General features: G+C 35.2%; 1 protein-coding gene and 1 pseudogene across 10 annotated transcripts in view; both read left to right on the top strand.

The window, feature by feature from the left end:
- Positions 1–26,765, top strand: part of HPSE2 (heparanase 2 (inactive)) — a 577,707-nt gene that overhangs the window by 396,084 nt on the left and 154,858 nt on the right. The gene's annotated exons all lie outside the window — the stretch shown is intronic.
- Positions 2,149–3,490, top strand: LOC107520378 (annotated as a pseudogene).

The following is a 26,765-nucleotide window of genomic DNA, read 5'->3' as shown; positions in this document are numbered from 1 at the left end:
ATGTAAAATTATGTGGCAATAATACTACAATGGATGAGGAAGGGAGGAGGCAGTTAATGAAATTTATACTGTTGTAGGATTCTTTATGTGAAGCAGTACACTTACCCTAAGAAGATTGTGATAAGTAAGGTACAAAATGTATTCCTAGAGTAATCACTTAAAAAGTAATGACAAAAAGTAGAGCTAAAAAGTCATATTAGACCTAAAATGGAATACTAAGGAATATTGAATTAACCTCAAAAAAGCAAAGAGAGAAGAACAGATTTAAAAAAAAATAAATTGGAAAAAAGGAATCAAATAGCAAAATGATAGGCCTAACCATAACCATATCAATAATTGTATTAAATATAATTGTTCTGAACAATATAATTAAAGGTAAAGATTGTCAGACTAGATAATATAGATAGAAGATCCGACTACATTCTACCTATAATAAACAAACTTTAAATTTAAAGATACAGATAAATTGAAAATAAAAGAATGAGAATGACATCCCATGCAAGCAGTTATCATAAAAAGTGGGTGAAGCTACATTAAAATCAAAGTAAACTTCAAAACAAAGAATATTACAAGAGACAAAGAGAGACTATTCCTAATGACAGAAGGGTCAATTCATTAGGAAGGCATAATCATAACTGTAGGCCACTATGGGAACAGAATGCTGGTCCTCTGTCCCAAGATATCTGTCTCCTAATCTCTGAAACCTGTAAATATGACACATTATATGACAAAAGGGAATTAAGGTTGCTGACCTAAAGTGGGGAATTATCCTTGATTATTCATATGAATGCAATGTAACCATAACAGTGGAAGAGGAAGTCAGAAAAGAGGAAGAATAGGGAGATTTAACTACAGAAGAGGAGATCAGAGTGATGTGATATGAGAAGGAATTGACCCAGCACTGCTGGATTTAAAGATGGAGGGAGGGGACCATGAGCCAGGGAATTTGGGCAGCCTATAGAAGCTGGAAAAAGTGAATTTTCTATTAGCAGCTCCAGAAGGAAGATAGCCCTCCCAGTAGCTTGATTTTAACCCAGTGAGACCCACATTAATTTCTAACCTACAGAATTGTAAGATAATAAATTTGGATTATTTTAAGCCACTGTTTATGATAATTTGTTTAGCACAGTGATAGAAAACTAGTAAAGTACCTAATAACAGAGATTCAGAATAGACAAAGAAAAAAACTGATAGAACCAAAGAGAGAAAAATAGACAAATCCACTGTCATAGGTGGATATTAACAAATATCTCTTTCAGTAATTAATATGACAGCTAGATTAAAATAAAAATCTTCTAAACAGGATATAGACGATTTGAATAACACTGTCAATTAGCTTGACCTAATCAACATTTGTGTACTACAGTGGAACACTCATTCTTTTCAAGTGCACAGGGAACATTCACCAGGACAGATCATGTTCAGCTGTAAAACAAGTCTCAAAAAATTTTAAAGGATTGAAATTATATGGAATATGTTTTTTGATAACAGAAATTAACCCATATACTAGTAAAAAAATCTATAAAACAGAAATATTTGGAAATTAAATAACATACTTTGGATAAAAGAAGAAATCATTAGGGAAAGTAGAAAATATTTTTAAATGATTATAAGGATACATTTTTTCAAAATTTGTAGAATTCAGCAAAAGTATAACTTAGAGAAAACTTTATAATCTAATATGCTTATATTAAAAAAGAAGAAACATTCGAAATCAATGACTTTAATTCTTAATAAGCTAGAAAAAGAACGAATTAAATCCAAACTAAGTAAAATGAAGAAAATAAACATAAAAACAGGAATCAATGAAACATAAAATAAACCAACAATACAGAAAATTTACAAAACCAACAGTATGTTTTGAACAGGTTAACAAATTTGAAAATCCCCTATCTAGAGAAAGAGTGAGAAAGAACATAAATCTTCAGGATCAGGAATAAAAGAGGGATTCTCACAGTAGATCCCATAGACATTAAACGCATAATAGAGGAATATTGTGGACAACTTTATTCCAATAAATACAACAATTGAAAGGACAAATTCCTTAAGAAATACAATTTACCAAAAAATGACACAGGTTAAAAATTCTTATATCTCTATATACTTGGCTTATTTTGGAAAATATGGCAAACTCGTATATAACTCTATATAAAAGCCAAGTCAAAGAGCTCTGGGCCCTAAATCAAGTAGCTAAGAAGTGAGGAGGCAGAGAGGTTGTAGCTGGAGATTGACCAGAAAAAAGATCCAGAGAATCATTAGACCCAGCTTGAGAATGGCACCGTTGGCTCACCAGAGAAGCAGGAGACTGAGGAGGATGAGAAAGACAAAGGGAAACTGAAGGCCAACTTTGGCAGTGGGACAAACCTGTCCAATTACCCCTGGACCCAGACCCTGCTGGAGCTGGATCTGGCTGTTCCCTTCTCTGTCAAATTCCAGCCGAAGGAGAAGGATATGGTAGCGGACATCCAGTGGCAGCACCTCTGGGTGGGATTCAAGGGGCAACTGGCAGTCATTGACAGGGAGCTCTACTACAAGGTGAAGGTAGAGAAGAGCTCATGGCTCACTGAAGATGGCAAGATGCATTTGGAGAAGATCAACAAGATGGAGTGGTGAAACCGCTTGGTGTCCAGTGACCCTGAGATCAATACCAAGAAGGTCAACCCCGAGAACTCCTAGCTGTCAGATCTAGATAGTGAGACATGTCAGCATGGTGGAAAATATGACGTATGACCAGACCAGAGACAGAAGTCCATAGGGCTGCCCATTTCAGATGAGCAGAAGAAACAGGAAATTCAGAAAAAGTTCATGGATCAGCATCTGGAGATGGGTTTTTCGAAGGACAAATTCAACTAGTCTGTTTGCCTCCCTGAACTCTTGGGGCCGACCGAGCCTCCGGATGTCCACCTTCCTTTCCCACCCTTCCCTGGGACTAGAGGGCTCCAGAGCTGAGGCAGGCATGGGACTAGCCCAAGCACGCAGGTCCCAGGATATCATGGCAGAAAGGCTGGGGCCTTGGGGGGTCTTGTTCTCCCCTGTTGGCCTACTGTTAACACATTAAACTTATTTACCTCCCCCTCCCCACCCCACACACACACAAAAAGAAAAATCTATCCTATGACAAAGTAATTCCATTGCTAGATATTTACCCAAATGAAATGAAGACATTTATCGCACAAAAACTTTTCATTAGAATGTTCATAAATTTTATTAATAATAGGCAAAAACTAGAAATAGTCTATGTGTTCATTAGCAAGAGAGTAAATTAAAGGAATGCTACTCAGCAAGATAAAAGAACAAACTAATGGTGTACTCTACACAAATTAATCGTAAAGTCATTATGCTAAGTGCAAAAAGCCTAATATAAAAAGCACATTTGTATTATTCCAATTCTATGAAATTCTGGAATGGATTTTTTAAATTGGAACATTGACTGCCTCTGTGGGTATAAGGAGTAGGAATGTGAATTGAGAGGGAAAGGTGCATGAGGGAGTTTTCTGAGGTGATAGTAATGTAATCTGAATCTTGATAGGGATTTGGGTTACACATGAGTATGCATTTGTCTAAATTCATTAAATAGCATTCTTAAGATTTATACATATCATTGTATGTAAAAGTTACCTAAGAAAAAGAACTGAAGACATATCGAACTAGCATTAATGGTATGCCCGATATAGTGTTTAAGATAAATCATATCAAAGTCCACAACTTACTTTAAAATGCCGCAAAACATAACATGGATCAATGAGTAGATGGAGGGATAGATAGATTGGTAAATGTGTGATAGAGCATGTATAGCAAAATGTTAACTGTAGAACCATGATGGCAGATACATGGTTTTCACTATATAATTCTTTCCGCTTGCTTCTGTTTTTGAAAATTTTCATAATAAAATATTGGTAGACAGATCTAAATTATTACACCTAAATAATGTTATCCATTATGAAATAATATATTGTGAAAATATTTCGAAAAGCGTAATAAATGGGAAAATGCTTTTGTCAAGTGAATAAAGTAAAATATAAAATATACAAGTCATATCTCAATAATATAAAATGCACATAAGCTCAAAGAAAAGGCACTAATAGGGTCATAGTGTTAATCTTTATATATGGGTAATATGGGGACTCTTATTCCCATTTTTGCTTTTCCGTAGTTCCCAATTTTTCTGTCACCAGCAGGTAATGCATTTTTGTTTATAATAGAAACCATCAGTACCCAGCTCCATTCCTCCCAACCCCAACGTCTCCTCTCCAGAAGCAATCGTCATAATTTTAGCCATTTCTGAATTTGTTTTCATATATCTAAATAGCAATCTGATGCTGCTATCCCTTGCTATTTTTCTAATTCAAATATTATTTATGAACTTTCTACTATAGAAGATGCGAATTTAGCTCTCATTCATTCCTAACTCCTCACATATTGAGACATACTTACCTTTTCCAGGCCTCCAATATTTTATATAGGTATTGGTTAAATCATAACTTGGGGCTCACATTTTTATTACTATGTAAATATGATTCACAGCAGAGAAAGTGGTGTGCTATGATTACGTTTTCTTTCTTTCACAACTTTTGGCTTTCCCTGGTGTTAATAACTGTCTCTTTTTTGTTTGCCTAGTTTCCTATTAACCTATCCCTAATTCATCCCTAAACTCTGTACCAGAGGGGTAAATATTTCTCTCTGTGCAAATACCCAAGGTAGCCATCAGTTTCATCTTGTCCTCGTAGGTACTCTCGTGGAGCAGTCCCCCCTCTGGTCCCATCTGGACTGGTTGATCTCTGTGTTTCCTGCACAGCTGTTGTCTTGGGATCTCCCTTCACCATCATCCTGGGGATTCCTTTTGACTCTTATTTGTTGGATCCATGCCTTTTTTTGAGGTTAACTCCCTCATTTTCGTGGAACATTTTTTTCCCGGAAATTCTTGAGAAAAGATAAATGAGAGGTAAACATGTTGAGACCTTTTGTTGGAGTTTGATTTATATTTTGGATGCATACAGATTTCTCGCAGATTTTGATGATTTTGCTGCATTTTATTCTAACTTTTCTTGTAACTATTGAGAAAGCCAGTGCCTTTTAAATTTCCAATCCTTTTATTTGCCCTGTTGGCTCTATCTTGGTACTTTTAAGATCTTATTGTCCCAAGTGGTCCTGTATGTCTATTCTGTTCAGTAGGTATATGGCAGAACCTGTCAAACTGAAATTCATGCCCTTCAGTTTAGGGAAATTTTTGTGATTTTTTTTCTTTGATAATTTCTTTTTATGTATGTATGTATGTATGTATGTATGTATGTATGTATATATGTATGTATTTCTTACTCTCTCTTTCTGGAACTTCTACAAGCAGATATCAGAACTCCTCAAACAATGATGTAATTTTTAAATATTTTTCTCTTTGTTCTTTCTTTGGTTTTCTGATAAATCTTAAACATCTGATTTTTCTGTTGAAATTTTCATTTCTATTATCATTTTTCAAATTTTCAAAGCTCTTTTTATTCCTCAACACATCCTTTTTTATGGTTTCTTATAGCTTTTTTCCTTGTTTCTCTCTGAGGATATCAATTTTAGTTCTTTATTATTGTTTCTTTTCCTCTTTTCTCCCCCCTTTCTCTCTCCCTTCCTTCCTTCCTTCCTTCCTTCCTTCCTTCCTTCCTTCCTTCCTTCCTTCTTTCCTTTCTTCAATAGTTTTCTTATAGTTTCTACATTAAACTTTTTTCCCTCTATGTTTCTTTCCACCTCCCATGTCTTTATTTTTTTGTCTTTCACATTAAAGATTTTCCTAAATGTCAAATGATCCTCGGATCTCTACCTCTATTTAATAGAGGCATGAAAAGCTGACTGGACATTTATTCTCAACTGGTGGGGATCTATGTAGGGTGATCTGGATGGGTTATTATATTACAGACTCCTAACAGTCCACAACTGTTGCTCAGTTGAAGATATGTGGATTCACATATCTCCTTCTATGTTCTGTGGCAATATGTTGTTTTGGTTCAAAAATATAAAGAAAACTCACAGAGATACATAGCTAGAAAATAGAGGAGTATTTGAATAGTCTTTTACAGATTATTGTGGCTGTTCTTCTCAGGTACTACACCAAAATTCATGAAGTGATAATTTCTTAAAGATTAGTTGCAATATGGAATATGAAGCCATATTAATGAACTTTTTCATATTCTGATGTATTAAAATATACTGGTGTTGCATTTTGAATATATCTTTTACCCATGAATGATTTTATAACATCATGCATTGATTATTTGTAAAATGTTGTTTTATTGAATTGTGAATTATGCAGCTCTTCCATATGTTGACGTATTTCATTACAATATAGCAAAAAAAAAAACACATTTATTAATATTGCTACCAACCTAATTAGAAAAGTCTTTAAGTTTTGGGAAGCTGACAAGCTCATGGCAGCAGATAAAAATATTCTAAAATTCTAATGTTCACTTAGCAGTTCAAATTTATAATGAGCAACAAGTTCTGTCAATTGTTTTCCTTGAAGTGACAGGCTTACCTTATTCATTTTTCAGAAAAATGTCTTCCAAATGCCCAAGTCTGAATAACCATAATTTGTCTGTCGTTGTTTCAAGTAAAAATGTTCCATGAAAAAAATGACCAATTTAGTTTGCAACTCAAATAATTATACAAGTGTTTGTTTTTGAGACAACCATTGTGCTTTGCTGAGAAAGTGAAGTCTTTTATGTATATTTCTCATTTAATCATAGATACTTTTAAATGTATACTTAGGGGTTAAAATTTAATAAAATTAATAAATTTAATTACTTCATCAAGGAATTATTATGTGAAACTGGCATTTTTATTTTATTGCAAGTATGTGACAGTGATCAAAAGTACAGTTTGATGCTCCTGACCTGATTTGTGCTAAGTAGCCAGCACTTTTACCCCATTGCTTTTGTACCATCAGTCCAAATGCCAGCATAGTTTTTCCAGTACAAACCATAAAAGTCAAATCAACTATTTAATACTTCATATATTATATCACCATTCGTATTTAGTGCTAACCATTGGTATTTGGTGCCAGTACACCAAGTGTGTTTTAGTGCCATTCATCTAAAAGGTCTTTATCAATGCTTAGTAGGTGTTGATGTTGAATAGATGCGAGATAAACATCTATGTCTATAGATTTGTCCAGATATTAATATCCTGAGATATGAACTTTGTCTTATCCAGCAGACATTTAGCAATGTCAACTATAGAAGGCTCTATCAGTCTCTCAGCTACCTTGTGTACCTTTCTAGACAAAGCAGTATGATAACCTATTCTTTAAGATGTTTTTCTAAATTTAAAATTTAGAAAAGTCTTTAAAATAACTTTAAATGTTAATGCAAAACAAGACAACATAATGTTCTTATTTCCATATAAGCATATTAGAATTTCAAAATAACTTATTAGATGATTATGGGGTTACACAGATTATAGCAGATATAATAGAAAAGCACACGGTAAAAGTATTGAGAACAGTTAACCTTTAAAAGCATGTACATTTATATCCCAAAATCATACCTTAGAAAAGTCTAGAAAACAAGAATATCCAGGCACATATTCCATTAATTGTCTGAGCAATGATATTGTCACATGTCATACAGACTCTGGAAAACCCCACTATATACTTATGAGAGAATGAGAGTGAAAATGGCAAATAATTGTTTTAGTTTTATAATGAAATAATTTTGATCTCATGGACCCCTGAAAGAACCTTGGAGACCCCAGCAGTCCCTGGACCACATTCTAATACACACTGATGTAGAGTCATGGACTAGTTGCTTCTCAGGTCTCCTATTTCCATCCACCTATCCCCTCCCCAATTCTCAGAGGCACGTTCTAGCTCCTGAGACTTTCTGGGATTCCATAGCAAGAAGCAGCCTGCTTTTAGGCTCCCCTAAAAGAATTCACAAATGTAGAATTCAGCCTTTTTGTGCAGCTAAGTCAATTATCACTCTTCTCTCTGTTATCTAATGTCAATATTTTTATTACTGTTTTTTTTTTTGTCCTATTCTCTTGACCTTGTAGGTTAATGCATTTTTTTGGTCCATTACCACTGTTTCGATTAGGTTTTCAGAGGAAGCTTAGTAAATGCCCTTTTTTAAACCACAATATTTAACCGAAAATCCTGCTGTCTGCTTTTTTTCCCTCTAGGATTATTTTCAATAAGACAAAAATTAAAAATTAATTTTCCAAAAAATGAAATCCATTTTAAATATGTATCAATTTAGGTTTAGGTAACCCAGGTGTTCTCCAGGCCTGGGCCCCACCAAATACCAACAGAATAAAAATCTGTGTCTGTGTGGCCAGGACATCAGTATTTTTGAGACGTTCATGAGGTGATTCTGATGTTTAGTGAGGACTGAGAACTACTGCCCTGGAGTCTTCTGACTGAGCATCAGTAGCCCCCGGGCCCTTAAACTTGGGAGAGCACATTCAGCCTATGGCTTCTAGAGCAACAGCAGCAACATTACCTGGGAACTTGTTAGAAATACAAATTATCAAGCCCCATCCCAAACCCACTGACGGGACCCAACAATCTGTGTTCTAGCATGCCCTCCATGCGATTCTGATACACTCTAAAATTTGAGAACTAGAAGATGACTGTCTGGATCTGATTTCTAAGAATACATTCATCACCATATTTTTTTTTTGGCATGAAACTTTCTTCAGTAGCATTTTTGACATATGGATAAGAGAAAAGATATAAGAAAAATTGTCCTGGGAATTGGCTTTCAGAAAATTCCTGCCCCTTGTAATCAGAGTCAGAGCTTCAAGTCATTTAATTTTCAGTAAACTTTTCTCATATGAAAGTCAGCATTTTTCTCTCTTTGGTCTTAGTCTATACTTCTCTCGTTGCAGAAAAATGAAATATGGCAGTATACTACACATACAGGCTTAAAGAGATCAATTTTAAAGATCAATTTTATAATTTAGATTTTTAGATACATTTAGAAGCATAAAAATGAACATTTTTAAAAAGTCACTGCAAGAGCAACTATGAATTTGCCTGTAATATAAGTAAATGTGAGCAAATGACTCTAAGAAGAGCACCTATTGGAAATTCATGAACATTGCCAGGAGTAATGGGACATTAGAATGACTCGTTAAGCAGAGATTCTGCTTAAAAGTAAAAGCTAAAGGAATCCATCACATAGATACTCAATTTAAGAGGTGCAAGCGAATTTATTTAAAAATTTATTTAAAAATTGGAGAAACCATTTAACGATGTATGTGATTTGCAAGAGTGTTAAAACATATTTAAAACACTATTTTGGAAGCAAAGAACCTATAAAGTTGGTTTGGTAGAAAGAACAGGGCTTTGAAAAGCAGGCCTGGATAGAATCCCTCTGATCCTTAGTATATTTGGGACTTTGGGGTGAAAGTAAATCCTTCAGAGCTCAGTTTTTCATCTACAAAGTGTGCTTAATGCCTACCTCACAAACTGTTGTGAAGACTAAATAAGGTAATTTACAAAACGCACTTTGCACAGTACATACGTACATACAATATATTGAGCCCTCACAGTATGAGTTTCCTTCTTCCTTCCTCTTCTGTATTTCTGTGATCCTTCCCAATATTTCTGCATTTATGAAAGTGTCTCACTATAGAATATGTAGATGTTTAGCATATCACCGAGCATTTTTATAGCACTCTGCAGATGCTTTGTGGCTTTTGCTTATGGTCTTTTTAGCCAAAGGAGGAGTCTAGGTGGTTCTTTGGGGGTAACCCTGTTATGTTTTATTTATTAATTCATTCAAAAGGTATTTATTGAGCACCAACTACATTCAGGCACTGTGATAGATATTATAGAAAAACTAGGGAGGAAAGAGAGACAATATCTTCCCCCTGGGGAGCTTAGTGGGCTTCCGATGTGCAAGGAGTTTATCCCTCTAGCAATCATGCAAGCCATGCTTATTCTCCTTCAGGAAGTGGAAGGTATGAAAGGAAAAGTGCTCCTGGTAGAGGAAGTAAGGATCACATTAAGAAGAAAATCCTTGTGGACCCAAGAGAGAGCTATGCTGTAGACATATATCTGTTGCAGAGGATTTTAAAAGGGAAGGATAAGAAGAAAAGGGAGCCATAAATGACATATGGAACTTGAATTAGAGAAAAAGAATTAGAGAAAAAGGAAGGAAGACAAAGAGAACTTTCTAAAAGCGAGTAGAAGAATCGAAGAGCTCTTTGTTTTTAAGAATGAGAAGACTATCCACACACATCTATGTGTATATATGTATTATATTTTAATTGAGCATTTTCTGATGTCGAACACTATGCTATTTTTTATTAGTTTCAGGTATACAATACATCGGTTAGACATTTATATAGTTTATGAAGTGATCCCTCAATTACTCTATCACCCTTCTGTCTCTAAACTTTAGCTATCACACTACTAATGACCGTATTCACTATGCTGTACTCTACATCCCCACGACTATTTTGTAACTACTGTTTTGTACTTCCTCATCCCTTCACCTTTTTCTCCCAGCCCCACAACCTTCCTCTTCTCTGGCAGTCACTAGATTGTCCTCTGTGCTAAGTTCTTTACAAAAGTGCTCCAGAGCTCGGGTTTTGTTCTAATAGACTGAGTTTATATCTTTAGCACCTACTGTCTGTGTGACCTCAGGCAAGTTACTCGGCACCTCCTTGAGCCTCAGTGCCTTCTTTTGTGACACAGGTGGTGGACTCCTTACCATTGGTCCAAGAGGTGCTAGTAGCTTTTCTCTTAGCCTGATAGTTTCCATTAGTGGCTCTCTTTACTTCAGTCACTTCCATGGAAGCTGTCTTAGTGTCTACTGTTGATTTGGGTGAGAGAGAGTAGGCAACTCCCTTCCCATTTCAAAGTGCACACACACACACACACACACACACACACACACACACCACCCCAAAGAAGGCTCCATCTGGCATTATCTCCAAGTTCTCATAGGTGTCTCTTCTGCCTAGGGAGGGAAAGTTTGAGAAACACTGGTACATAGTTAATAACATCTGCCATTAATTAAAGCTGCCCAAGCACATTATATACATTATATCAAGAGTACCTGCTAAATGTATGGATATTAAAGGGACAGCTTTCCGAAATTTGCTAGACTTGAAATCCCAAGATCACACCTTCTATCTTTGTGCCAGGTCCTTCTTGATTGTCCTTGTTTCAGTAACATTATGGCCCACTCTGGAGAGATGCTGCTTGATTAAACCTATCCATCCTGTATCTTCACGGAAAAATCAAAGAGTCTGGATGCCAGCTTAGACTTTGAAATTCACTTTTTTTATTCCTCTGTTAAACAAGTATTTTACTAGTCTAGAGTCAGACTGTCTGGCTTTGAATTCTGGCTCTAACATTTGTTATCTTGTACAAACATTGAACTGAACTGAGCCTCAGTTTTTGAATCTGTAAAATAGGTATTCAGAAATATTTATAGAGTGCCTACTCTGTGACAAGTACTGTCCCAGATCCTTCGGTTAGATTCGTGAACAAAACAGACACAAATCCCTGACCTTGTAGAGTTGACATTCTGGGAGGGTGAGGTAGGGTTTGGTGGGAAGAAGAAAGTGGGTCAAAAGTCAGTAAACAATAATGTAATAAGCAAATTACATGGTATGTTAGAAGGTCAAAAGTTGAAATAAAGGAAGTGTTGGATGAAGGAGGGCAGACTGCAGTATTAAATAGAGTGAGCTTTGAGAAGGTGAGATTTGATCAAAGATGTAAAAGAGGTGAGTGAGTTAGCTAAGCAGATATCCTGAGGAAGTGTATTCCAGGCAGAGGGAGAAGCTAGATCAAAGGCTCCAAGATCGAAGTGGGTTTTAGATGTCATATTAGTTCCCACCAAGTAGGATTGTTGTGAGGATTGATTAGAAGATGTATGTAAAGCATTGAGCCTAGTACTTAACACTCATGAGTGTTTAGTAAGTTTTGGTTATAATTATTAATTATCATTTTTATGGAAGTCATGTTTCTAAATGTTCAGTATGTTGTAGAATCTTTCAAAATGATCCACATAGCATGTGAATGGAACAGCAATTTTGAAATTGATATTATCCCTCATACATATTCTGACTTTAATACATAGTAATTTGAGATGAAAAAATATATTTATTGTCTCTGAATAATTCCTTCCTTGGTAAGAGTCATAAAAAAGGTTTAAACTATGTTATATTAAAAATTTTTTTAAGCTGCATTGGAGATGTGTCTGCTGTTCCCAGGTCTTCAGTTGCTTTGTCAATCTCTCGGTGTTTATTATCTAAAAGGCTGCTATAGTCAAAAACACAGCCATCTCTCGGGAAGGCTTTCTGTTATTCCCAATCTAACCATTTTCCTTTCCACGTCTCTTTGCATTTTTGAAGGAAAAAAAGGGGGAAATTTTATGTTATTAAAATTTTATTTTAGCTTTCTCAACTGCAAATTCTTGGAGGAACTGAAGTTCTGTATGCCTAGTTGGTCTTTAATGTAATACACTATGTGCAAACCTTACATCTATTGTAGCCACTTTATGCAAAATTAAACTCTTGAAAGACCTAACTTGATATTCAAAATGTGGTCCAGACTAGCAACATCAGCATTGCCTCAGAGTTGTTAGAAATGCAGATTCTTGAGCCTCACCCCAGACCAGTTACTCAGTCATAATCTACATTCTAATAAGATCCTGAGGTGTCATATGCATATTAAAGTCTGAGAAGTACTGCCCTGACAAGTACTATAACACCGACTTCCTAAAACGAGGAAAGTAAGCCTCAGAAAGAGCAAGTAACTTGTCTAAGTACTGAGGGCTAGTAAATGGTGATCCAGGATTTAACTGAGGTCTGTTCACAGAGTGGAGTCCGTGCTATTTCCACTACACTATTTCCCTCACAGTTCTTTTTAATAGGCATTTTCAAAATCTATTTTTAAGAAAGAATAAAATAGGTTCACTTCTACTTGAGTGTATTTAAAAGCATTTGCCCAGACAGGCTGTGTAAACACCTGGTCCAAAGCAGCAGGTTTCAAAGATGATAATTGAATTTGTTTGTGGCTCTGAGTAGATGAGTCACATGGTCCCCTGCTCTTCTGAGATAACTTGTCTTTCTGTTGAATTAGTGAACCCAAGTGTAATTGTTGGCAGAATTTTTCCCCAATCCTACTCTGATGGGCAGAAGACAAGAGCAAATGGGTAATGGCAGACCATGGCCTGAGGAGATGAACAGTCTGGCGTACAAGTCAGGGAATGTCTATTTTTACGAGCAAGGAAGTATTTTTATGGTTGCCTTGAGCGAATAGCCTCTGATGTTGGGAAAACAGACTGGGAACAGCTGGACCACACTTTGGATCAGTTGCCACAACAACTTTATACATTCGTCTTTGGTGTCATTTGATCCCTTGGAGAGCTGTATTATCTCAACGTAGATGTTTGACTTTAAGGCTTCATGCAGTAAGCACGTCTGTTTGCTTGTGTTCCTCAGATTACATGGAGTGTTGATTATATTCATTTGGGAGTTTGGATTCTAGGATTACAGAACATGGGAATTCACAGGTGACTGGATCCCAGGATCTCATAAAACCATCATTATATTTACTATCATCAGAACTCTGATTTACCAGAGGTAAATCATACCTGATAGGAAAATAATACAGATATTCAAAATCATCTCCAATTTTCAATTTCTGGTAATATAATCCACATTATTATCTCAGGTGACCTTTGCAAGCAATGCTTTTCAAACTTGATCTCTATATAAAAGTTATTGTTTTTATTGTTATTTAGCATTTACCTTTTTCTTGGAAAAATTAAGCAAGAGACACCATTTGAAAAGTAAAAGTGAATACACTTGTGTAAGAGCAGCTTAAATCTTTCCTTTTAAGAAGTTTAGAAATGACTGGTCTCTTGATGACAAATTGAGAACAAGCCCAGCTACTGTCACAGGAGAAAGGGCTGAGTGCTCTGCATGAATCATTTCCCAGACAGACATTTGTTCTCCTTTAAAAAAAAAAAAAAAAGTAACTGCTTTCTTCTCTCTTTGATAAGAAATGGTCAAGCACTCTTATCTCAGTTTCCAAATTTATGACAGCTGAAACTAGACGTCCTGGTAAACTTATATTACTACTTTAGAGCTCACCACCACCACTATCACCACCACCTTGTTTGAAGGTCATAGTTAGGCTCCTTTCTAAGGAATAACATCTCAGAGAGTTCAAGAAAGCAAAAAGCAAAAAAACAAAAAAACAAACAAAAAAAAATGTCATTTGAAGCTATGGAAGATGGTTTTGAGCATGTGCAGGATGGAATTTCATTTTTGTCTAGAGTTACATGGCTGTTTCTAAGATCAGGAAGTTTCCTAAATAGAATATATTGTTTTTAGATGGCAACATAACTGTGGTTTTCTGCTGGTATTTGGTGCAGAGGTGGATAGCTGTTTCCTATCATTTTCCCTCTTTTTTTCCTCTCTTCTTACTTCGTTTTTTATAAATAAAGGAAATAAAGTTAAGGGTAACACAAGAATCACCACCAACAAACACTTCTGTTAAAGGTCTACCCTTGGCCTATAGAAATTAAGGAATTCAAATTGTCTATAATTTTAAAAATTAATTTACATTGTATATAATGAGTATAGTTTTTTCAATACTTAATTTTTTACATAAGATGCCTTAATGTGAATCACATGAAAAATGTGGTCAAATGTTATGAGCACTCTAACATTTGCATTTCCTGTTCTGTGTAGATAATTTTATAAATTTGGAGTTAGCTTAACGGGCAGGGAGGGAGGCAAAGAGGGAGCTGGAAAATGCCCTTTCTTTTTGGATATTTGGCATGCCCTGCGTGAAGGGATGGTAACTTCCCTGTGGCATGGGGATGTTTTTATTTCATGAAGAGCCAAGTTTTGCCATAAAGAGAACAGAAAAGTTTTGTCACAGGCAGGAGGAAATTGGTAGCATCTCCAGCACTAGCGATCTTTCAATATTTGTATAAACCAAGCTAGTGAGTGGGCAGACTATGAGCTGGTGGGACTCAAAATCCCAGGAAAGACCTCCAGGTCTTAAGAGTTTTCCCAGATCCTTATCCACTTACCACATAAGCCAAATCTTCGCTGCTATTTCTTTGGGTTTAAGGCACTTTTGAAAAACCAATTTTTTAAAGGAATCAATTTTTTTTTACAATTCTGATGAAAATGATTGATTTTCTTAGAAAAAATGCATGTTTATATGCAGAAATACACACACACAATTTTACACAGGTGTTCAAGGTTTTTATGGATCTTCTATAGCCCATCCATGGACCTCATAAGGAATCCTAAGACCCTATATTATTTTCTGAGCATTACTTTCTCCTGCCTTTGTACTGCACTACTAACTTCCATGCCCCCCACTCCTTTTTTAAAATACCTCTGAATTAGATTATATAAAGACCCAACAATCTTAACATAAATTAATTTATTCTTGTGTAACAAGATACAGGGACTGTGGATAAGAGGAGAAAAAAGTCTTTTTTAGTTTCTCCTGCATTATTGCCCTCAATGTTTTATATATGATTAGTGCTCATTAAATCACTGTAGAGAGAAATGGAGATGACACAGAAATGATATATGTGACTGTCTGTGGACATTTTATTTTATCTTATTTTTCCTGGATTGACATTTACCAGAGCTTCAGTGTGGGAGAAAAAAAGGAACTGAAATGTTCGTGTAATACCATGGTCCATACATACAGTTTTCATAAATCCCTCCCTCGTAGCGTCATGGAATATTGCTGGCTGGCGTATTCTCCTTTCCAGCACTTCTGGCAACAGAAGGACAAGCATTTTTGCTACAATTGTGCTAAAAATTTTAATTAACAGAAAATAATGCACAACCAATATATCATATTTAGTGGACAGATTGCAAAAAACTTCCATTATTCTAGCACAACATCATTTTCTGAAATCTATTAAAGTTGCTTTCTGCTGACTTGCTTCTGTGTTCACCTTCAGCTTTCCAAGAGCTACACTGTGGGTCAGCTTAGCAGAGCGACAGCAAAATCCTCTTCACTCTACCCCAGTCTCATCGCTTTGCTCTCCACTTGGTGCTATCTCTACCTCCATTTACTTGGGTTATAATCACTTGCTGCCTGCTGGGAACCCTCAAGTCACATTTTAGCTGTCCCTTGCCTCCTTTGCTCTCTGCTCAAGTCACCACACATTACTGAAGCTATACTTCCAGTGTCTTTAGGAGAAAAGGAACTGATATATTTTTGTAGATAATTGTCTTTTTATCTTGAAATTGCCAGTGTTTATAGTTATTTTTGACCCACAAGAAAGGCAATTACACGTGGTTCAACCTAATAAACACAAGCCATTGTACATGAGATAGTAAATATTGAATCTGAACCTGTTTCATTTGGGGAAAAAGTGGAACAATGTTAACTACAAGGTTGCTTTCCAGATACCTTCCCTGATCACACAGTGATACTTTGTTCCTGAAGAACATCCTTAACAGTGCTGTGGGGAGACAATTCAGGTCTATTCTATATCACAACTTGCTCTTGAGGACAAAGTACAAAAGTTTCAAGGCCACAGTACTAGATAACAACATGGTTTTTCAGGCCTTCTAGTAAAGGATAAACTTAAAAGCAATACTTGTAACTTTCCAATAGTCTTGCCAAAGTTATATTGGTATTTAATTAATAAAAAATTATGTTATAGCACATGTATTAGGAGTATTATTCATAGGCCTATGATTTTCATTAAAACAGTATTATCATTTTATTTTGTAGATAATGAAAAGAGGTTTAGAAAGGTAGAATAATTTAATTTATCTTTACTGTAATTAATTAATATATTAAGTTAAAATGACCATTTATAATGCTTTTTCTAAAAGGGCTTTTCTATTTTTTGACATTCACTAAGAAGACAGTTAAAGAGAGCTTAAAACTGGGAATGCTGAAAAACAACTTATGCTTTAAAATGTAACCAGTTTTCCCAAGGCTGGGCCTGCCTTAATGTGCACATTAGGAGATGATGAATTTGGGGAGAAATTGCCACCTCTCTCAAGTTAGTTGGAAACGCACCCACCTTAGGTGGTCCAGAATAAAACTTTTACATGTCCTAGAAGGGTCTTTAAAAAATTATATCAGTGAGTTTTTTTTTTTTTTCTGTTTTCAAGTGGTAATTTAATTAACTAAAATGTGAAAAATCAAGAAGGCAGGAAATGATTGTTTTTCATGTAGGTTTCAAAAGCAGTTTAGTGCCAGCCTTCTAATGTCAATTGGCCATCAACTAGCATTTCAGGGCCAGCTGGCCCTGTGGCTAGCTCCTCTGTGTTATGTATCTCAAGACCATAGCATTTTCACAGAGCCTTAAAACATGAATTTGACTACTTGAATGCCAGCATAATTTATTCCTTGCAAGGCTGGCTTTATAGCTTTGTGACTGGTGCAGTCACACAAGGTTCCATGCTCCGAAGGGCCTTGTACTTGGCTCTGCTGTCACTGTCTTGAAATTCTTAATGATTTTTTAACAAGGGGTATTATATTTTCATTTTGTACTGGACCCCACAAATTACATAGCCAGTCCTGATTCCTTATAATCACTTTAAGGCCCTTTTTTCTGTTTAAAATTTTTATGAAAATGCCTGACTTTTGGGGAGAGATCACCAAATACCTATCTAACTGTCTGCAGTAAGAGCCATAAGGAGTAAGACGTGAATAGCATGATTCAATGTGATTCTGCTCTGCTTCCAAAATGTCAAATGCTAAAATTTCCCTATTACCTCAAGTTAACCTTTCTCAAGTCCTTTTTCTTATAGAACTAGCCCTTTCCCTTCTCCTTGATAGAATTAACAGCTATATGTGTCACATACTTAATATGTGCTCTGTACTTTATATGCATCATCTCATTTAATCCTCATGGCTATGAAAGGTTGGTATTGTTATACTCTTTTTACTGGCGAGGAAAGCAATGCTCAGAGGGCTTTACTAATTTGCTCAGCACTTAAAGCTAGGTCTGCCCAATTTTTTGTTTGTTGGTTGGTTTGCATCGCCAGCATCTTTCCCCCAATTACATGAAGATCATTTTTAATGAAAGACCAATATTTAGTTCTATTTGAGTTCTTTAAACATCTCAGTCCTCACCTCTTCTATCTCTTTTGTCTTGTCGCCAATCTTCTCCCATATTCTCATTCCTTTTTTCTTTCAGTTCTTACTCCTTCTAGATCTGGACTTCCCTTTCTCATTCATTCTCTTGTTTAATTGAAAATTCTTTTTTATTGTAAACAAATTTTCCCGCATCCTTAACCTTTTTGCAAATAATCCCTTTCTTCGCCTTTACCAATTTTATGACGTTGATTTCATCTTTTAAATAAAAATTAGTGCAGAAAAGCAATAACTTTTGTGTGCATCATAATGTTATTCTCCAAAATAAACTAGTTACAGCAATTTTGATATTATCATTGCATATTGATTGACCTCTCAGCAAAAAAAAATATTAGATAATGTAGAATTAATTAATTCCTTTTCTATGTTAATTTTACACATATTAAATATCACTACATACTATATTTTAAAATAAAATGTAGTTGTTATTAGCACTCAATTAGTTAAATTCTAGCCAACAAAGTTCCTGTCAATTATAATAAAGACCATTATATATACCTGACCCATTTAGTCTCACCTGGATTGTCAGTAGTAGGCTAACTGAGGTCTCCTTGCCTCTTGTCTGTCTCACTTCCTAGTCTTTTCTCATCACTGTCACCAGTTGTTTTTCTGAAACATATATCTGATTATGTCATTCTCCTGTTTAAAAACAGCGATTCATTAAGTAGCTATTTATTGAACCCCTATTATGTACCAGGCATGTAATAAACACTGGGATACAATGAAGAACAAGATAGGCATAGGACTTTCTATTATGGTGATTACATTCTAAAGATAACTTCTCATTTTCTCCTTGGTAATATCCACACTTTAGAAAAATATGTATGGCTTATTATAATCTAGATGGTACTAATCATTCCAGCCTTTTCCCTCTCTATTCTTCTAGCTTTCTCACCCCTGAGGAGGCTGTGCTCCAGTTGAGGCAATGGTTCTTTTTCCACTGCATGCATTTTTATGCTGGTACCGTTTCTTCTCCCTGGAACGTCTTTCTTTCCCTTCTCTGACTTAAAAAAAACAAAATCTTACCTCTCCTTTAAAGTCGAGCTCCCGTGTCAAACTTTCAACTTCTTTATTAAGCCTTTCTTGACTAATCTACTTACCTACCTCAACATAGCAACTATTGAATTGGAAGTTCCTTCATCTAACTCTTCTCTTTCTTGCTCTTTAAAACTGGAAATTGTTCTTAAGCACTAAATTTAAAGATTTACAAGAAAAGTAAAAGCAGTAGTGGAGGATGAAGAATTGTAAAATCCATTAGCAAACTGAATACAGAACTATAATTCACCTAGGGTTATTATTTGAGGATTGGTTATTCTCAGTCAGTTAATAAACACTGGGTGATGTGTAGGGTTATTAGAGAGGGTCCCAGCCTCTAAGGAATTTGCATTGTAGTGGGGAAGATACCGTTTTTTACATGAAACTGTAGTGAGTGATCCAAAAAAGTACATAATGGAGTGCTATTTTTGAGGCACAGACTAAACCCAATTTACAGATCTTACAACCAAAGCCATTTCATGAGACTATTTGACGTGGCCCCTAACTGCAAGCAGGAAGATAATGACCCCATTTTACAGATAGGGTAAGTAAGGCCCAAAAGGGTTATGTAGCCTGCTCAAAGTCACATAACCAAATAGTAGCAAGAGAGACAGACCAGAATCCAGGATTTTTCCTTTCCCGTGTAGAACTCTCTGTCCTATACTACCAGGCAATCCATCACTAAATCTTGTTAGTTCTAACTTCAAAATATATCCAGATTCCAAACATTCCTAACTATTTCCACTAATACCATCAAAACTCAAAGCGATTTTCATTTCTTCCCCAGACTATTTCAGTAGCTTCCTAACTGTTCTCCTTGCTCCACCTATAGCTATTTTCAACAAGCAACTAGAATGATCCTAGCATTCCTCTGCTCAGAATCCTTCAGTGTTTCTTTATCTAACTTAAAATAAGAACCAAAGCCCTTGAGTTGGCCTGTAAGGCTCTACATTAACTGGCTTCCTGAACTTATCTCTTGCTACCAGTCTCCTGCCCCCAGCCCAGTTACGCTCCCACCGGTTTGCTGTTCCTTAAACATGACAGTCATGCTCCTATCTTTGGCCCTTGAGTTTGCTTTTCCCCTTAACCTAGAATACTCTCCCTCCAGAAATCTGCATGACAGTCTTCTTTCTTATAGGACTCTGCTCTAATGTCAGCTAATCAAAGTGGCCTTTCTTGATCACCTTTAGTAAAGGAGTGATCTCCTCCAACCCAATACTCCTTGTACCCCCTTGATCCTGCTTTGTTTTTGTGTTCATAGCATTTATACCCAATCTGACATATTACTAGTTTATTTTTATTTTTTATGCCCCTTCTAGAATATAAGTTCCATGAGCACAGAGGCATTATCAATCTTATTTACTGCTGTGTTCCTAGTACCTAGAATGATATCTGGTACATAGTAGGTGCTCAGTAGTGAATTGTTCAATGAGAGATATAAAGGAATATTGATAAAGACTGAAGGCCTATCAGACTGGTTTTCATTATGCCCAGAATATATCCTTGGAATGTCTAGCATTCACACCTCTGCCATTGAATCTGTTCATCTTTTGTGACTAATATTAAATATCATTTCCTCTATAACTTTTAAGTATTCTAAGAAACATTAATTTCACAGTATGTTACAGTTGGTCTTTGGTCTTTGTATTAATCAATGTTCCCCAGAGAAACAGAACTAATAAGGTGTCATATATATATATATATATATATATATATATATATATATATATATATAATTCATTATAAGGAATTGGCTCATGTAATTATGGAGACTGGCAAGTCCAAAACTGCAGTGTGGGCCAGCAGGCTCAAAATCCAGAAGAGTTGATGATGTAGATGAAGTTCAAAGGAGTCTGATGAACTGCCTCTTGCTCTTTCTCACTAGAGGAGGCCAGTCGTTTGTTCTAGTCATGCTTTCAACTGATTGGTTCAGGCCCACCCATCTTGTGGAGGGTAACCTGCTTACTTAAAGTTTACCAATTCAAATGTTAATCTCATCCAAAATACTCTCCAAGTTGACTCATAAAATTAACCATTACAGTCTCTATTTTAAAAAATGACCCCATTATTAAATAAATTCATAAAATCTTGAATTAATTGTTTGTTCTAATATGTACCATCAATTTCCAAGGCGTGCAACCTTTGGGACTAGTGTTCAATGCACATACTTTGGAAAAATGCTAGACCAAAAGGTCATTAAGATTCTTTCCATTTCTAAAAGGTCAAAATGCTGACTTGCTCAAGGCCACGTGGCCGCATAATGAGTTGCATGACTTCGAACCAACGATTTTACCTCTCTGGGTCTCAGTTTTCGAGTTTGTAAACGAGAAGGTCCTTAGGACCACTTAGTCCCTTCCAATTCTAAAGTAAGAAAACTACTTAGCATGACTGGAAAAAGGAAGACAAATCCCAAGCATTTGTGCAATTCTGTATTCAAACTGTCATCAAATTTAGACAATAAACTTTGCAATGAGAAGCACTCCAGGATCAGCTCTCTCTTGCTCATTAACACATGACCATTCTTTTCCCCTCATGTGTACTTCAGTTTGATTCGCCCCACCAGCAGGACTTTTTCTCTTCATTCAGACAAACAAATAAACCAACCCAGTAGCCAAGAGTGAAATTAGTAGCAGGCAGAACAGCTTATTTTTAATGATGCCGCAACCAAGTTTTAATTGAACAAAGAAAGACTCACAACTTTCCCATTTTTAGCCCATTAATGCATCACAAGAACTCAGTGAAGTTGGCCACCCCTAGCCCCTAGGGAGGAAAATACTAACGCACTGGCATCTATTGTCAGCTCTTCTTTCTATCTCTAGAAATGGACTAATTTCTCTGTAAAATTTCAATTTCACTTTAGCATGAGTTTTGTTTATCTTTTAAATTTTTTCGCATGTAGGTTAGTTCAGATAAAAGTTATTTCTCAATAACCCAGAGAAAACATCATACTTTATGGTGAAAATTAAGTCATTCCCACTGAAAATAAGAACGAAGGAATTTATCTTTTAAATTTTTTTGCATGTAGATTAGTTTATTGACTCTTTTCCTGAGGTGAGAGGGTGATTTCAGAAGAACCATCCACAGGACCCTCCTACTGTCTTATAAAAAAATCAAAAAGAATTTTATGAAAACACTCATGCACTCAAATCATAATTAATAAGTACTAATGTTTTGCTTATGATATTTTATATAAAGCAAAACACCATTGATATAAAATTGAAGTCTACCTGTTACTCCACCTAGTACCTAGTCTCATTACCATCCAGAGATAATCACTTATATAACTTTAGATTATATACGTCCAGTCTATACTTATTTTTATATTTTTACTAAAGCCACAAAAATCTATAAACTATCTATTATATTGCTTTGTATGCTTTAAACATTTAAATGAATTACATAATAGAAAATTATATAAAATTACATATAGTGATAACATTCTCATATTCCGCAAATTGCTTTCTTTACTCAACATATTTTTAAGACCTGTATATATAGTTACATATAAATTTATTTTATTTCTCTGCTATATAGTATAATGAAAAACATTTCCAATTACAGGATTATAGAAATATTTCTTATTTTAGAGTTTTAAAGAGCTTTTTTAATACTTAAGTCTAATTTCATCTGGAATATATTTTTATTTATAGATATGATTAAAAATTTATTTCATAATTTTATTATGAATATAGTTCCTGCACATTTGAATAGATTTATTCCCAAGTATATTATATTGGTTTGCTACCATTGCAAATGTCCTTGTTTTAATACATTTTCTAATTAGTTGTTTTTAGGATTTGGAAACACTATAGATTTTACATGTTCCTCTTTTAAGTAACTACCATGATAAATTTTTTCACCAGTTCTCAAATTTTTCTACAGTTTTTTTAGCTATAGATCATCATATTGCTTACAAATAATGATAAATTTGTTTCTTCCTAAAAATTGCATGTTTTCAAATTTTAAAAAATGTTTGAACTAGTCAGGACCTTCAGTGCAGTGTTAAATGCTAAAGATGATGGAAGACATCTTCCTTCGTTCTTATTTTCAATGGGAATGACTTAATTTTCACCATAAAGTATGATGTTTTCTCTGGGTTATTGAGAAATAACTTTTATCATGTTAAGAAGATCTTATTCTTCCTGGCCTATTAAAGGATTATTTTATTTATTTATTTTTAAGTACAGAGTCAATTTTTATCCAACTTCTTTTCTGTATCTACCAAGATGATCATGTGCTTTTTCTCCTTTAATGTTAAGATTAAGATATCTGTTAATATAAATTGTTAAGATAATGTTAAGATTACATGGGTAGAGTTTTTGATTTTGAATGATCCTTCCATTTATGGAATAAACCTTATCTAGGCTGGAGTATTTTTTAATACATTGCTAGATTCTATTTACTAATATTTTAAGATTTTTTGTTTCCATATTTGTGAGATAATTCTATAATTTTGTTTTCTTGTGCTTTTCTTTACTGCTTTTAGATTCCGGGCTCTACTGTCATCCTAAAATGATTTGAGTAGTTTTCCTTCTTTATCTCTTCTTTGCAACAATGCATGTAATGTAGACAGTATTTGTTAAACTTGTTTATAAAGAGTTTCTGGTCTGGTAATGAAGGAGTACTTAGTATTGGATTGACCCACAAAAAACAAGCCTAAAAGCTGATTGAGTGATACAATAATCTTTCTAAGGTACAGGAGTATAACTAACATAGGGAGACTTGAGAGGCAAGGATCCTTGAAAGAAGGGAAATTTCATGAAGTGAATCCCATATCACCATCATTCTTAGATCTTTTTCCTAAGGATTTTAGTTTAGGTGAATAGAGTTTAAGCAGACATGGCATTCTTATTAGACTGGGAAGACAGAGTCGGAATTTGGGCCCGCCAAAGTAGCTGGATATTAAAGGATAAAATCCCAGAATAAAGCGAAGCACGGAGAAGGAGCCCAAAACTATGAATACGAATTTTCCACAAGTCACTGGCCAGCTCCTCAGCTGCATATACAAGTAGCAAGAACCCTAGAAACCAAGCAGAAAACAGCAGCTGAGAGGCTAAAGTGCTACACAAGGATTTCAGCCACCACATGGTGATAGAGATTAGAACTCAAGTCCTGCTAATGTGTAGGGACTTCAATAAACTCCCCTGGTTTTCAGCTGAGAATCTGCAAGGCTCATACCTTGGGAGTAACGACCATGCTCTAGAAGTAAGGACAGTGTCTTAGGAGTAAGAGCAAATTTGAAATAGACCAAACATACCAAAGCCTTAAATCAAGCTTCAGTAGAATCAAGGCGATCTATTGGTATCCTGTATTTTTTCCAAAAGAAAACATAACTGTCTTCAGAGAGTGGCAAATCATCCACAGGCTTTAAAATATTTCATTCAGAAATATTACCATTTGTGACAACATGAATGAACCTGGAAGGTATTATGCTAAGTGAAAGACAAATACCATATGATCTCACTTACATGTGGAATCTAAAGAACAAAATAAACAAACAAACAAAATGGAAACAGACTCATAGATGCAGGGAACAAGCTGATGGTTGCCAGATGGGAGGGGGGTTGAAGGGCAGGGTGAAAAGGTGAAGGGATTAGGAAGTACAGATTGGTAGTGATGAAATAGTCATGGGGCTGTGGAGTGGAACATGGGGAATATGGTCAATAATATGGCAGTGGCTTATGTGCGGTGCCAGGTGGCTGCCGGACTGGTTGAGGGATAACTCCTTAAATTATATGAATGTCTGGCCACTGATTGTACACCTGAAACTAATATAACATTATGTTGAGTGTCAGCTATAATTAAAAAATCAAAAAAGGGGAGAAAAAATGCAAAAATGAGTGACTGGTTCAAATTTCCAGGTATAAAACAAATAGGTCATGGAAATGTGGTCTACAGCATAGGGAATATAGTTAATAATATTATAATACTGTTGTATGGTGTCACACGGTTGCTGGACATGATCACTTCTTTAGGTATATAAATGTCGAATAGCTATGATGTACGCTTAATATGATATTTATTGTATTTTAGCAATATTTTAATAAAAATATTTTTTAAATACTTTATTCACAATGTCCAAATCCACTTGAAAATTATGATGAAGCATGCTTGAAAAAATAATAGAACTAAGTGGCCAGAAGCTAAGAGAAGCGAAACACATACATCAAACATGTGCACATATGCACACTCGGGTGGTTCTGGCAATGGAGTTATGGAACTTTAAGTACCTCTGATCAGTATGTTCAGGAAAATAGAGGAAAATGTAAATAAAATATGAAAAAAAAGATAATTTTAGCAGAGAATTGGAATCTTATTTTATAAAAATTAAATGGGCAGTGTAGAAGTACAAAAATATTTGAGATTAAGACTTCTCTGGATGTATTTAACAACAGACAGGATATAGCAAAAAATAACATTAATTGACTAATGGACGTTAATAGGAAATATCCAAAATGATGCACAGAAGACAAAAAGAATGGTGAAAAATGAGTACATGTAACAGGTGGTGTACAGTCAGCTTTTACTATACTTAAATTGGAGTACCAGAAGAGAGGAGGGAATGCAACAGAAGCAACTTTTGAAGCAAAGATGACTAGGAAAGTGCCACAAATTCAAGAAGCTCACATCCTCATAAAGTTAAACCTAGAATTACCTCATAACTCAGCAGTTCCACTCTTAGTTATATACCCCAAAGAACTGAGAACAAGTATTCTTTGAATTGTAAAGGAGTTTTTTTAAAACAAATACTCATACATGAATGCTCATAACAGCACTGTTGGTGATAGCTAAATGTTTGAAGCAGTCCAAATGTGCACGAATGAATGTATAAACAAAAGGCAATACATCCGTATGATGAAATAAGTACTGATACATGACAATACATGGATGATCTTCAAAGACAGTATGCTAAATGAAAGAAGCCAATCACAAAGGACCACATATTATATCACTTAATTTAGAAAGAATTCCCAGAATAGGTAAAGCCATAGGGACAGAAAGAAAATTATTAGTTTCTAAGATCTAGGAAAGGAGTGAATGGGGAGTCACTGCTTAATGGGTATGGGGTTTCATTTTGGGTGAAAATGTTTTGGAACTACATAGCAGTGATGATTGCACAGCATTGCGGGTGTACTAAATGCCACCGAACTGTAAACTTCAAAATGGTTCCACTTATGGTATGAAATTTTGCCTCAGTTGAAAAACATTTGGAGAGAAAGCTCAGCAAATTACAATGAGGATACGTATGAAGAAAACCACACCTAGATAAGTCATAGTCATACTGTGAGAAAACAAAATTAGCAGTTGAAAAATAACATTTTATTGTCCCTTAACTATCACAGTTTATGTTGGTAAGTCAAATATAAGTAATGTGGTCACTCCTTGGAGGGTCAATCTTATTTTCTCTGGCTGCTTCTAAGATATTTGCTTGATCTATACCTCACGCCATAAACAAAAAAAATGTTAATTCAAGATAGATCACCAGCCTAAAAGTGAAAGGTAAAGTCAAAAAGCTTGAAGTAAGCAAATATTTCTTAAATAGAACATAAAAATCACTAACCCTGAAAAAGAGATTGATTAATTGGACTTTGTTTCAATTAACAATATATGTTCATTAGGTTTTAAA

This window comes from Rousettus aegyptiacus, unplaced genomic scaffold, assembly GCF_014176215.1.
Source record: "Rousettus aegyptiacus isolate mRouAeg1 unplaced genomic scaffold, mRouAeg1.p scaffold_m13_p_6, whole genome shotgun sequence".
NCBI lineage: Eukaryota > Metazoa > Chordata > Mammalia > Chiroptera > Pteropodidae > Rousettus > Rousettus aegyptiacus.
The sequence above is the reverse complement of the archived record's forward strand: the minus strand, read 5'-3'. Positions and strand labels throughout refer to the sequence as shown.